This window comes from Emydura macquarii, unplaced genomic scaffold, assembly GCF_026122565.2.
Source record: "Emydura macquarii macquarii isolate MOO-44397 ecotype Brisbane River unplaced genomic scaffold, CSIRO-AGI_Emac_v2 contig_312, whole genome shotgun sequence".
Classification (NCBI taxonomy): domain Eukaryota; kingdom Metazoa; phylum Chordata; order Testudines; family Chelidae; genus Emydura; species Emydura macquarii.
Window position 1 is genome coordinate 3,514,460 of NW_027130449.1, and position 11,068 is coordinate 3,525,527.

Here is an 11,068-nt window from a genome sequence, read left to right on the forward strand (position 1 = left end):
ACCGCCACCGAATTTTGCTGGCAGCGTAGAGCTGCCCTAAGAGTAGGGGGGAAAGAGAGGCTCAAAGAGATGAAGTCATCTGCCCGTAGTCATACAACAGAGCTGAGACTAGAACCCAAGAGTCTTGGGCCCCAATCCAGTATCCTATCCAGAGCCTAATGCTACCTCAAACTGGAGAGTTATGTGACTACAACTAGTCCTTTTGGTTATGTTAGACAGGAAAAATTACATTGTCAGTCCTTAGGAATAAGAGAGCCAACATCAGCCACCTGCCTTAGGGTGTAAGCTCTTTGATGCTGGGGCTGTCTTTTTCATCTGTGTTTGTACAGCTCCTAGCACAGTTGGGCTCTGGGCCACGTTTTCAGGGAAGAGTCTCCCGGAAACATTGCTCCTCAGAGCTGGGGCAAAAATGGGGGCAATTTATTTTTTCCTCACCGAAATAATCAATTTTTGGTGTGAAAAAAAATCAGAATCTTGGGTGAAAATAATTCATCTAAATTTTGAAAACTCAAAAAATGTCCAGTGCCTGCTATGCTTAGAAATAGTTGTCTATAGAGGGCTCAGAAGGGAGTCCCACTGGACAGCCAGGCAGGGGAACAAGGGACATCCCTTATTTCTCTGTGCAGGCTGACCATATCCCTGCACCCTGCACAAGGGCTGACCAGAGCAGCTATGGGCCTGGTATGTCTATGGAGCCGAGCAGTAACTAGGCAGGCTGGGGTAGGCAATGAGCACAGCCTTGACTCTATCCACCCACCCTCCAAACACCCCAGCCATTGCGCTAAGGCTGATGCACAGTGAGGAGCAATCTGCAGCAGAGAAAAGGGCCTGGGTGTGAAACACAATTAAAGGAGCATGGTGACAATTCACACCCACTGTTCACTGGTATAAATAATGACAGGCGGCGCAGGGCAATGGCGAATCTGTCACTTCATAGCCTGACAGTGCACAACTGCAGTGGGAAACCCCACTGCCCTCCAAGGGGGTTTAACTCAAACATCACTCACATCCCAGCCTGGGCGATGGCAATGCTGGAGATTGCTGCAACATGCCAGCTCGGGGCTGTTCCCCTCTTTGATATTTGCAATGGGTTTGTGAGGAACCATCACACTCGCACTCCTGCTAGGTCCCACAGAGCTATGCACATGCACTGTTTTGCACTCACCATTGTGTGCTGACGCACTCTTGTTTGTGCATCTTATGCATGCACACACGCTTCCTCTCACTCACACTCTCCATCTGATGCCTCTTTCTCTTTTATGAGCTTGTGCCTGCTTCTCTGTATTCATAAATTCCACAAACTCCCTTCCAAACTGGCCTTGGAAAAGAGTGAAATCGTTGGATTAACCCAGTTAATCAGGTGAGCTTTGGACGCTCCTCATTTATCTTTCTTGGGTAGGGGAGACCCAAGAGTAGGATTAGCTGTAACGATAAACAAAAAATCCCAGACTGCAGAGAGATTTGTAGATTTTCCCTGACTCTGAACTTTAGACTGTACAATTCAACATTTGTTTCTTATTTTTGAATTCTAACAAGTGACTGGCTGGGGCTTTCTGCACATTTTATCTACCAAACAAGGCATTTAATCCTTGATTTAAAGAGGATTGTACTGTTAATTCACCCTTTTCCCTATAGAAAATAAAGAACTAAGCCACTGCAGTCAGTTTGAAAAGCCAGTGCGGTCTGGGACCTCATTCTGTATCTGGTTATGGCGTGTGTTACAATAGTACTTAAATGCTCCAAATGAGATCAGGATCCCATTGTGACAGGCAGGGTAATTACTTATGGTAAGAGAAAGGCCCTGCCTCATGGAGTTTCTATTCTAAATAGACAAAGCAAGGAGGGGAAACAGAGAGGCAAAGTGTCAGAGCTAGGAATGGAACCCAGGTTTTTGGCTCCCCGTGTACTGCTCTACCCACTGGATCACGCTGCCTCTCTCCTTCAGCCAAGCTTTATTCACAGCCACTTTCCAGCTTCACATAGAAGACACTGATCAATGTGTGGTATAAATTATGGAAGTCACTGATGCAAAGTTAGTGGGTCTGATCCCCTCTCGAACCAGTGACTCCTGCCTCGGGGCTGGACTCACCCAATGGGGATATTTCCATTGATTTCCGGGGGAAGCGGCTCTTGCCCTAAGGACAGGGTGAAATTCATCCCTGTCCAGACTAGCACAAGGGCATTGCACCATTCAGATCCTCAAAACAGTGTACGTGGTGCGTAGGCTTTAAGCTGGCCCTCTGCATGGGGTAAACTTTGCATGAATAAAAAACCATGATGTCCAATGCTTCAATACGGAGAAATCCTGTGAACTGGAATATGGTGTGGTCTCTGTGTATGTCAAGTTATGAGACTCTGCATGTATGTGCCTGCCTGCTTTCATGTCTGCATGTCTTTGTCATGCATGCACCAAGAGAAAGCGACAGCCTGTTCCCCTGGGCACATATTCCAGTCTGTGCATCGGAATGCGTTGAGTGGATGTGTGAATGTTCAGGCAGGAGATTGAGGGCAGACCACGGATACAAATTCACTGCCAACTCCCAGCAATTTACCAGGTCTGGAACACAGAGCCACTAACAAAGCAGTACAGCTAGAAGGGCAAACTAAATGGCTGAAAGTCACTAATCAGGATCTTGATTTATAATTTATACCAGGACTCATTTGCAATTTCCATATGAGAGCTTGAAAATGAGGTCAAGAACAGAGCAATCTCACTATTATTTTGTATTACACTAATGTCTTGAGTCCCCAACTGAGATTGCAGGCACTGCACAAACAATGAATAAGACACAGTCTCTGCCCCAAAGATCTTGCCGTCTGAATAGACAAGGCAGGCAAAGGGTGGCGAGATGAAAGATTATTTTCCCCATTTTACAGATGGAGAATTAAGCAACAGAGAAATTAAATGATTTGCCCAAGAACACACAGGACGATTTTGGCAGAAGCAAGAGCTGACTTGGATTGCCTGGTAAAGCAAACAATATATGTTTGAATAGGTTTTAATATAAATGTATACATCTAGCGTGAGGGGGTGTCTGCCCCACCCTGGCAGGGATGGGGTTAATAGAGCCCTAGGGAGGCTGCAGGGGTAGCAGACAATTAGAGAGAGTTTGTGAGGAGCAGCCAATCAGGGCCCAGCGGGCCCAAATAAAAAGAGCCCCAGGGCAGCCCCTTGGCTCATTTGCTCTCTGGAGCTCCAGGAGGGAGGAGTGGGTGCTGTGTAGGCAGAAGGAAGTTAGCACCCTGGACAGAGCATTGCTGGGCAGGACCAGGGAAGCAAGAGGGAGTTCCTAACTGGCTTGCTGGGGCCCTCAGGCTGGGGTGAAGAAAGTGATGGGGCCCTTGGGGAAGTGGATGGACAGCTGACAGCAGTTGCCCCTGGGGAAGTGGCTTGATTCTAAAACTGAGGCGTTGCCCCTTCCTCCCCCACTGGCCTGGAAGGGGGAAACAGTGGACAGTGAGACAGTTGATGGGCTGAGTCGTGAAGAAGACACTGTAGTACTTGGACTTGGTGATGATGGGTGAGGCACCCCCAGGAGGGGGCACCCTGGCAAGCAGAGCTAACCTTCGTGATGGCCCGCAGGAGGTGCTAATGTGGTGAGTGAAGCCGTGTCCCATCTCGTAACAAAGCGTGGAGGCCATACTAACGGGGGGGAAGCAGTCACTCTGAAAAAGACTTGGGGGTTGTGGTGAATAATTAGCTAAACTCGAGCTCCCAGGGTGATGCTGTGGCCGAAAGGGCTAACGCAGTACCTGGGCGCATAAACAGGGGAATCTCGAGTAGGAGCAGAGAGGATTTTTTTGCCTCCATATTTGGCACTGGTATGATTACTGCTGACATACTGGGCCCACCATTCAAAGGCTGTTGATAAATTGGAGGGTTCAGCGAAGAGCCATAGAAATGATGAAAGGACTAGAAAATGTGTCTGAATAGATTGGACTCCTTAATTGTATTGCTGTTTAGTTTAACACAGTGATGGTTTAAGGGGTGACTTGATTAGTCTGTAAGTACTTGCATGGGGAATAAATATTCAATAACAGCTCTTCAATCTAGCAGAGAGAGGTATAACATGATTCCATGGCTGGAAGTTGAAGCTAGACAAATTCAGCCACTGGAAATAAGCCATAAATGTTTAACAGGGAGGGTAATTAACTGCTGGAACAATTTATCCAGTGTGGTGGTGGATTCTCCATCGCTGACAATTTTTCAGTCCAAATTGTATGTTTTCCAAGAGACCTGTTCTAGGAATTATTTGGAGGGAAGTTCTATGGTCTGTGTTATGCAGGGGATCAGATGAGATGGTCACGCTGGTCCCTTCTGATCTTGGACTACTAAAACCTTCTGGTCTACTCCTCTATTACTCTATGAAAAATGAGATCTTCTAAAGCCCAGCCCAAAATCTTAACACCATTCCCAGTCTTCCTTTCCCTCTGCTGTACCTCTGACTCAACTCATGTCTGAGCCCACCTCTGTAGATGGGAACTTGGACCCCTTTCTTTGGGTAGGAGATGTGGTGAAAAATGGAGAGAATTGTGTAGCATTCAAAGATTCTGCAAACAGGGTCAAACACTCTCTGCCTGGGCCGTATATCCCCCTCAACCTGCCTGTCTAAACAGCCCTTTGACTGTCTAGTTGTACGTTTCTGTTGAAGGGTTGCAGGCACTGAACAGAATCCTTATTTCTGCATGGCACAATGCCAGCTGCCTTCTCTATGGTCTGGTGAACAGACAGAACTTGGTTCAGGATCTGGGACATCTGGTCCCAACCTCTCGTGAGTGGGCTGGATGTCTGCGGTTGTGATGGTCTCACTAATAACACAGAAAATTAATTGACAATATTTGTATATTATCCCTTGCCCTAGAGGATGAAGTGCTTTACGTAGATGTTAGCTGTCTGGGGCTTTCTCTGGCTTGGTATAGCTTGTAGTACAATGGGGAGCTCTTGAGAACTACTGCAATGTAACTAATAAATAGCAATAAAAATGCAGCACAATGTGTGTTTGCATTTTAAGGAGGTGGCATTTAATATGGCATTTCATATCCTCCATTGCTACATAAACAATAACGTCCATTTATTTAGCTTATTTATTTAGCTAGATTGAAAGGGAAGGTGATAAAGGCAGTGTGGGATAAAAGTAATCACGGCAGATAAGAGGCAGCGCTACCGATTGGCTAGAGCACAGGACTCGGGAGATCTTCGTTCTATTCCCAGCTCTGCTGCTGGGTGGCCTTGGGCAAGTCACTTCACTCCTCTGTGCCTCCGTTTCCCCAACTTCTCAAATATTTGCAATTCCCCTGCCCCCCCTTCCTCAGGTAGCACCATTATCTACCATGGATATTTTTAAGCCACCCACATCCTTGGGGAATGCAAACACCAAAGGTAACCAGCAGGATTTGGAAGCACTCATGGTAATGCTGTTAAAGTCCTTAAAATCCTGCAAGGTCAGTTTTAAGTTGATCCACTGTTTTATAGGGAGACCATGTAAAGAATACAGGGTGGGGATAATATCGTTATGGCAGTCATCACCAGGTGGCACTCTTAGACAGCCTTCTACGTTTTATTTTCTTGGTGTGCAAGTGAGTTTTTAGTCTTTGAAGAAACCTTTTGATGATATGAGATTCTGAGTAGAGGAAGCAGCAGAAGAGTTTACGCTGTCTAGGTCTCTGATTAGAGCCCCTTCTCAGGGCAGTGTGGCTCCCTGGAACTGCACATTGGTGTTGGACTTAGAATCCTGAAATAGCATATCACCCTGCATGCTACTTCACCATCTTGGTTCAGGATTGGTGTAAAGGAAGCAAGTTACAAACCTCTGTCACTTTCTCTTCCACTGGGAAGCTGTCCTGCTGTCACTGGGCAGCGACTCACATTGAACCAACAGTGATTTGGCAATCAGGCCAACAAATGAAAAGCCAAAGAGATTGAGGTCCCGTTGCTCCCCAGAGGTGGGCTGGCTGGCCCCTGCCCAATACAGCATTAAAACCTGTTGGCAAAGCAGCAGAGGGAAAAGCAGTGCCAAGTGCTCATGTTTTAGGGATAAATGGAAGACTTTAGGCCAGCTTTTCAAAAAAGTCCTAGGAAGTTTAGATGCTCAGATCACAAGAACCAATTGAAAATGTCTGTCAACCCTTTTTTCAGATGATGACCTGTTGTCTGCTGATTGTTTTCATTTCATGATACATTTGTCTAGTCTTTCAAAAATGGACATTCAACATTTTGGGGGAAGGGGGTTTTACAAACCAAAAAAGCTTAACATTTTGGTTTCAATTTTCACTTCAAAAAAAAAATTGCAGGATAATTTGTAAAATATTTTTTCTAAATTCCTTGCACACACAAAAAAAAGGCATTTTCTCACTGGCTCTAGAAATCTCAGTGAGGATTACCACCTTGGAATTAATATGACCCAATGGCTGGAAGTTGAAGCTAGACATATTCAGACTGGAAATACGGCATCATTTTTGAACGGTGAGAGTAATTAACCATTTCAACAATTTACCAAGAGTTTGGTGGATTCTTCATCTGACAGTTTTTAACTCAAGATTGGATGTTTTTTCTAGAGGATCTGCGCTAGGAATTTTATTGGGAGGTCTCTGGCCTGTTATCCAGGAGGCTAGACTAGACAATCACCATGAACTCTTCTGGTTTGGAATCTATGAATCCTTAAACATTTTTTCCAAAATCCCAGTCTTGTTTCCTAGGCTAATAACTTAGCTTTTTTTGGCAAGCATTTAATCTTAAAGAATTTTTTAAATTATGCTGTTTTTTAAACCTTAACATGAAACCAGCTCAGGAGGAAATCAATCCCCTGACCTGGCTTTATTGTTGAAACTTTTTTCTTGTTGCTGGCTTTATAACATACCTGAGCCACCAAAACGTTCCCACACCCCTGCCCTTTCTTTCCCAGAGTACAACAGTAGAAAGTAGGGCTAAGCACTGGGGCCCAGAGACCTCTACTGTGGCTTAGTTAAAGGCCCTACCTTGCTAAATGCTGAGCCGCTTCCACGCCCAATGACTGTCGTGGGAGTTTTGTCTGACCAGGCACACGTACAGGATTGGGCCATAGGAAAAAGCAATTCCACCAGGTGTGATTCTATTAAACCCATATTTCATTTTAATAGGGGAGGATGTGTGTGTGGGTGGGGGAGGCGACTCAGGCCTCTGTTTGGACTAATAAAAGACCACTTAGCAATGCAGACTCATTAGAATTAGATTTTCTCTGTCGGTTTCCTTCCTGGTGGAGCGGCTGCATCAGGCCAGGCCAAGCACAGGACTTTGGTCCTGTTCGATGATCTCCTCTCTCTCCCCCCCCCTCGCCCCTTGGATTGCTTTTAGTCATCACAGGTATCCTCTTCTTGGCTGATCATGGTTCCTTTCAGAGAGCTCCGCGGTGGATTTGGGTTGGCTCGGGGCAGGAAATGAGGCTGCTTTTAAAAACATGGGAGTGCGTGTGACTCTGGTTTGCCCCAGATGCTATCTGCATGCAAAGGAGGAGATCTGGGTGCTGATAGGTCTATGAAGAGTTAAGTACTAAAGAACACACCCTGGATCCAGGGCTCTGAAGCCATAACTTGCGTGAAGTCGTGTTCTGAAAAGCTGCAAAGGCTTTACACTGCATGTTGTATTAGACCAAAGAGACATTTCTGCACTCTAACAGAAAGTATTAAATAACTCACAGCTGCTCAGTGCAGTGTTTAGGGATCCCCATACCGCTTTCTCATCAGCTAGCAATTATGTTCTTAACAGAGAGTTCACGTAGAGCCAATCACTGACACCTTAAGTTGTATCGAGCTTCACAAATGAGGGGACCTCATGCAGTGAGATGCTGCTCAACAGACACACAGTTACCTGAATCTGGTCTTTAAACAGCCAGTAACTAAAGAGCTAAAATAGTACTACGCATCGGTACCTGTGCAGCCTAAGGTTGTTCCATTGTAAAACCCTGGTTTCAGTTGCTTATAATGAGTGTTTGAAGGATTAGATTCTTGTAGGTAAATGTTGGTAAATGCTGATTTCACCAGCAACATACACCAACAAAAATATTTCCATCGATGAAAAAAATTTACAAATAGAAAAAATAAGAAAAATGCCACTTAAGAACATATTAGTTTGATTTAAGGATGTTTACTTTATATATTTTGACACGTGATATTAAAACAAACTGTCAATGGATATAAAGCTTTAATTTTTTGGATCGCACTATCTATTGTAATTACTTTTACCCCTCTGTTGTCTTGCCTCCGTCACTTTTCACCACTGAAATTTTAAATGGATAAAAGGAAAAAATGCTTAAACCCCAGAGTTTTGTGCAACTGAATTTAAATTGATACAAAAACTTAAAAGTTTAAAAATAAACTGATATTATGTCAAAATTATTTAGAAAAACAATCTTATTTAGCCAAACCTACTTATAGCTTTGCCAAATTTTAACTGTTACATTTCCCAAGCTCGGTGTCTGCTTCATACTGAATTTCTTTTGAAAGTTTCAGCAGAATTGGTTCAAGCATTTCTGAGAACAAGCTTGGGGGTGGAAATTGTTTCATCCTTGTTGACAAATACATTGTAAGTAGAGCTCATTGGAAAATGGATATTCCATCCAACACAATGTTGAGATTTCTGGGGGGGAGGAAGGGAGAATTAACAGTGAATCATGATGGAAAAACCTAAATTTTTACTTTTTTTTCATGCAATGAAATTCCAACAATTTCATTTTGGGGCCAACAAAACGTTTCATTTAAATAAATTCATATATTTCATTTCAGTTTTGACCCTTTTAGTTTTTTATATAAAAGAAAGTAAATTTTGAAACTGTCATTTTGAAATAAAAAATTGAAACTTCCAAAAATATCAGATGGGGATGTTTTGACACATTCCAAAGATGCCTCCATCTTTTATTTTTCTCACTGAAATTTTATTGAAATTGATTTTGAAGAAACAAAACTTTCATGAGTTTCACTGATATTCTTCTCACTGGATCTAGTTGTAAGATTTTATTTAGATTCTCTAAATCCTATGCGATTTAGAACAGGGACTTGAAACTAGTCAGGGCATGCCCAGGTGTTGGGGATGTGCCTTTTCCTTTTTCCAAGTCAAAAAACTAATGCAAGGCAAGATGCTGTTACTTTTATTCATGCTGAGTACCATTTCACTACTGGCTGGCTAGGAACTGTGTACGTTGTATTAGATTTATTAGTTCTTTTTGTCCCCATCTCACCCAGCCCAATTACATGCTCCATCCACTTCTGTACAGCTTTTCTCTTAGATTGTAAATCAGGCGGGTAGAAAATTTTCCATCGAAACATTTTTGCAACAGAAAACGGCTCTGTCAAAGTCAAAATTTTTGCTGGACATCTCTGCGTTTTTGACATAAAAGGTTAACCCCGAAAACTGAATTTTCTGATTTGTGGCAACTGATGTTTTGTTTTTTTACGAAGAAAATTAAAGAAAAAGTTTGGTGAAAATGCCGGGTGGAGGAATCACTTTTGTCAGAACTTTAATGGGGGAAAATAATCCTTTCCCAAGCAGTGCTAATTGTCAGCTCTTTGAGGCAGAGACTGCCATTTATGATGTTTACAGCCCAGCGGGCACTGACCTGGTGGCTATTACCATACTACTAATAATAAATAATTAACAGTCCTGAGCAATAACAATACCTAACTCACTCATCGCACTTTTCATCAGTAGATCTGAAAATGCTTTACAAAGGAGGTCTGGAGACAACCAACGCTGTGAGCCTGTGTGTGTCCTTTCTGCCTCAGCCAGAGTGAGCTGTGCTGGAGGTTACATCTCAAGTCAGCTTCCTGCCCCACCAGTCTGTCTTCCTCACGTGCCAACTCCTCAAGGCTCTCCCAGTCTTGTCCTTCCCTAGCAGGTAACAATTGATGAATGCCAGCCCCCAAGCTCCTCAGACACTGCTCTGCAATTCCCAGCCCTATCACTGGTCATTCACAGAAGATAAAGTTCACTTCTTCCTTTAAAGAGTCAGTACATTACAGCTTATTAATTTAACTGGGGAAAATGCACCCCTCCCTTCAAACACAGCACTGAGTTGGTTTATGGTAAAAATAAAACCAGTTTATTAACAAAAGGACATAGGTTAAGTGATACCAAGTACCCGGGATGGGTAGAGGGAGAAATGGTTACAAACAAACACAAGTAAAAATATGCTTTCTAATGGCTACAACCTGCCTTAACTAGATTCAATCTGTCTTCAAGGTTGGTGAGGAAACTATCCTCCCTTCCCAGCAATAGCTGGATCACTCTTACCCACACAGTCCAAGGGGCTGGTTTTCCTTGTTTCCTCAACTGCAGGCTCACTTAGGGGTTTACCCCCCCTCTTTATAGTCCAGTAAACCTTTGAAATGTGTTCTTCTGAAATATATCCCCTGATCAAGTTCCTTTTCCCTGCTGGGGTGGATGCCATGCTGTCTGGTGCAGACTTCCCCCTAACAAATGCTCTCTTCCTGCAACCTGTGATGTAAATAAATAGCCCATTGAACTTGGACACACCTGGCTTGAGCTGCTGACCTCTTTTCCTGGAGAAAATGTGTTTATCAGCAGCCTCTGGCACGCCTGGTTTACACACCTTTTAATCCGATTTTAAAGCATAATATCAGGGATATCCATAATGGCACATACCAGCATTGTCACATACGCTGCAGGACATACCACTCAAAGGGTCTGGAGTAACATCACCTTGTGGCATTTGGATTGCCCTATGTTTGCTATTTAACGCTGGAGGGTGCCCTAAGACGTGGTCTGGGTGACCATGCAGACTTCTAGCCTGCTGCGACTCCAGGCCTCACCTCACTTGCTGATCTCCTGCCTCTGCCCCCAGTCTGACTCTGACCTTGCCTCTTGATCTCCGCTCTGTGTTTACTCAGATCCCTGCTCACTGATCATCCTTGACTTGTGGACATCAGCCCAGCTAGGCCAGACGAGCTACAGTCCGTTACACCTCTTGGGCCTACCAATTTGTGGGAACAGCCCCACTTCCTGTCAGAAGGGTTTTTTGTGTGGGTGGGATGTGAGTTAAGGGCAGCCCTTGAGTATCGCTTGTGAACTTTGCAGTAA

The 11,068-nt window shown here is 44.1% G+C and overlaps 1 long non-coding RNA gene across 1 annotated transcript; it reads left to right on the forward strand.

Annotated features, from left to right (window-relative positions):
* Positions 1-3,221: 3,221 nt before the first annotated feature.
* Positions 3,222-10,082, forward strand: LOC137162676 (uncharacterized). Its single transcript, XR_010922468.1, has 2 exons — positions 3,222-3,597; positions 9,680-10,082. It is a non-coding gene; the product is annotated as an uncharacterized lncRNA (long non-coding RNA).
* Positions 10,083-11,068: the final 986 nt, after the last annotated feature.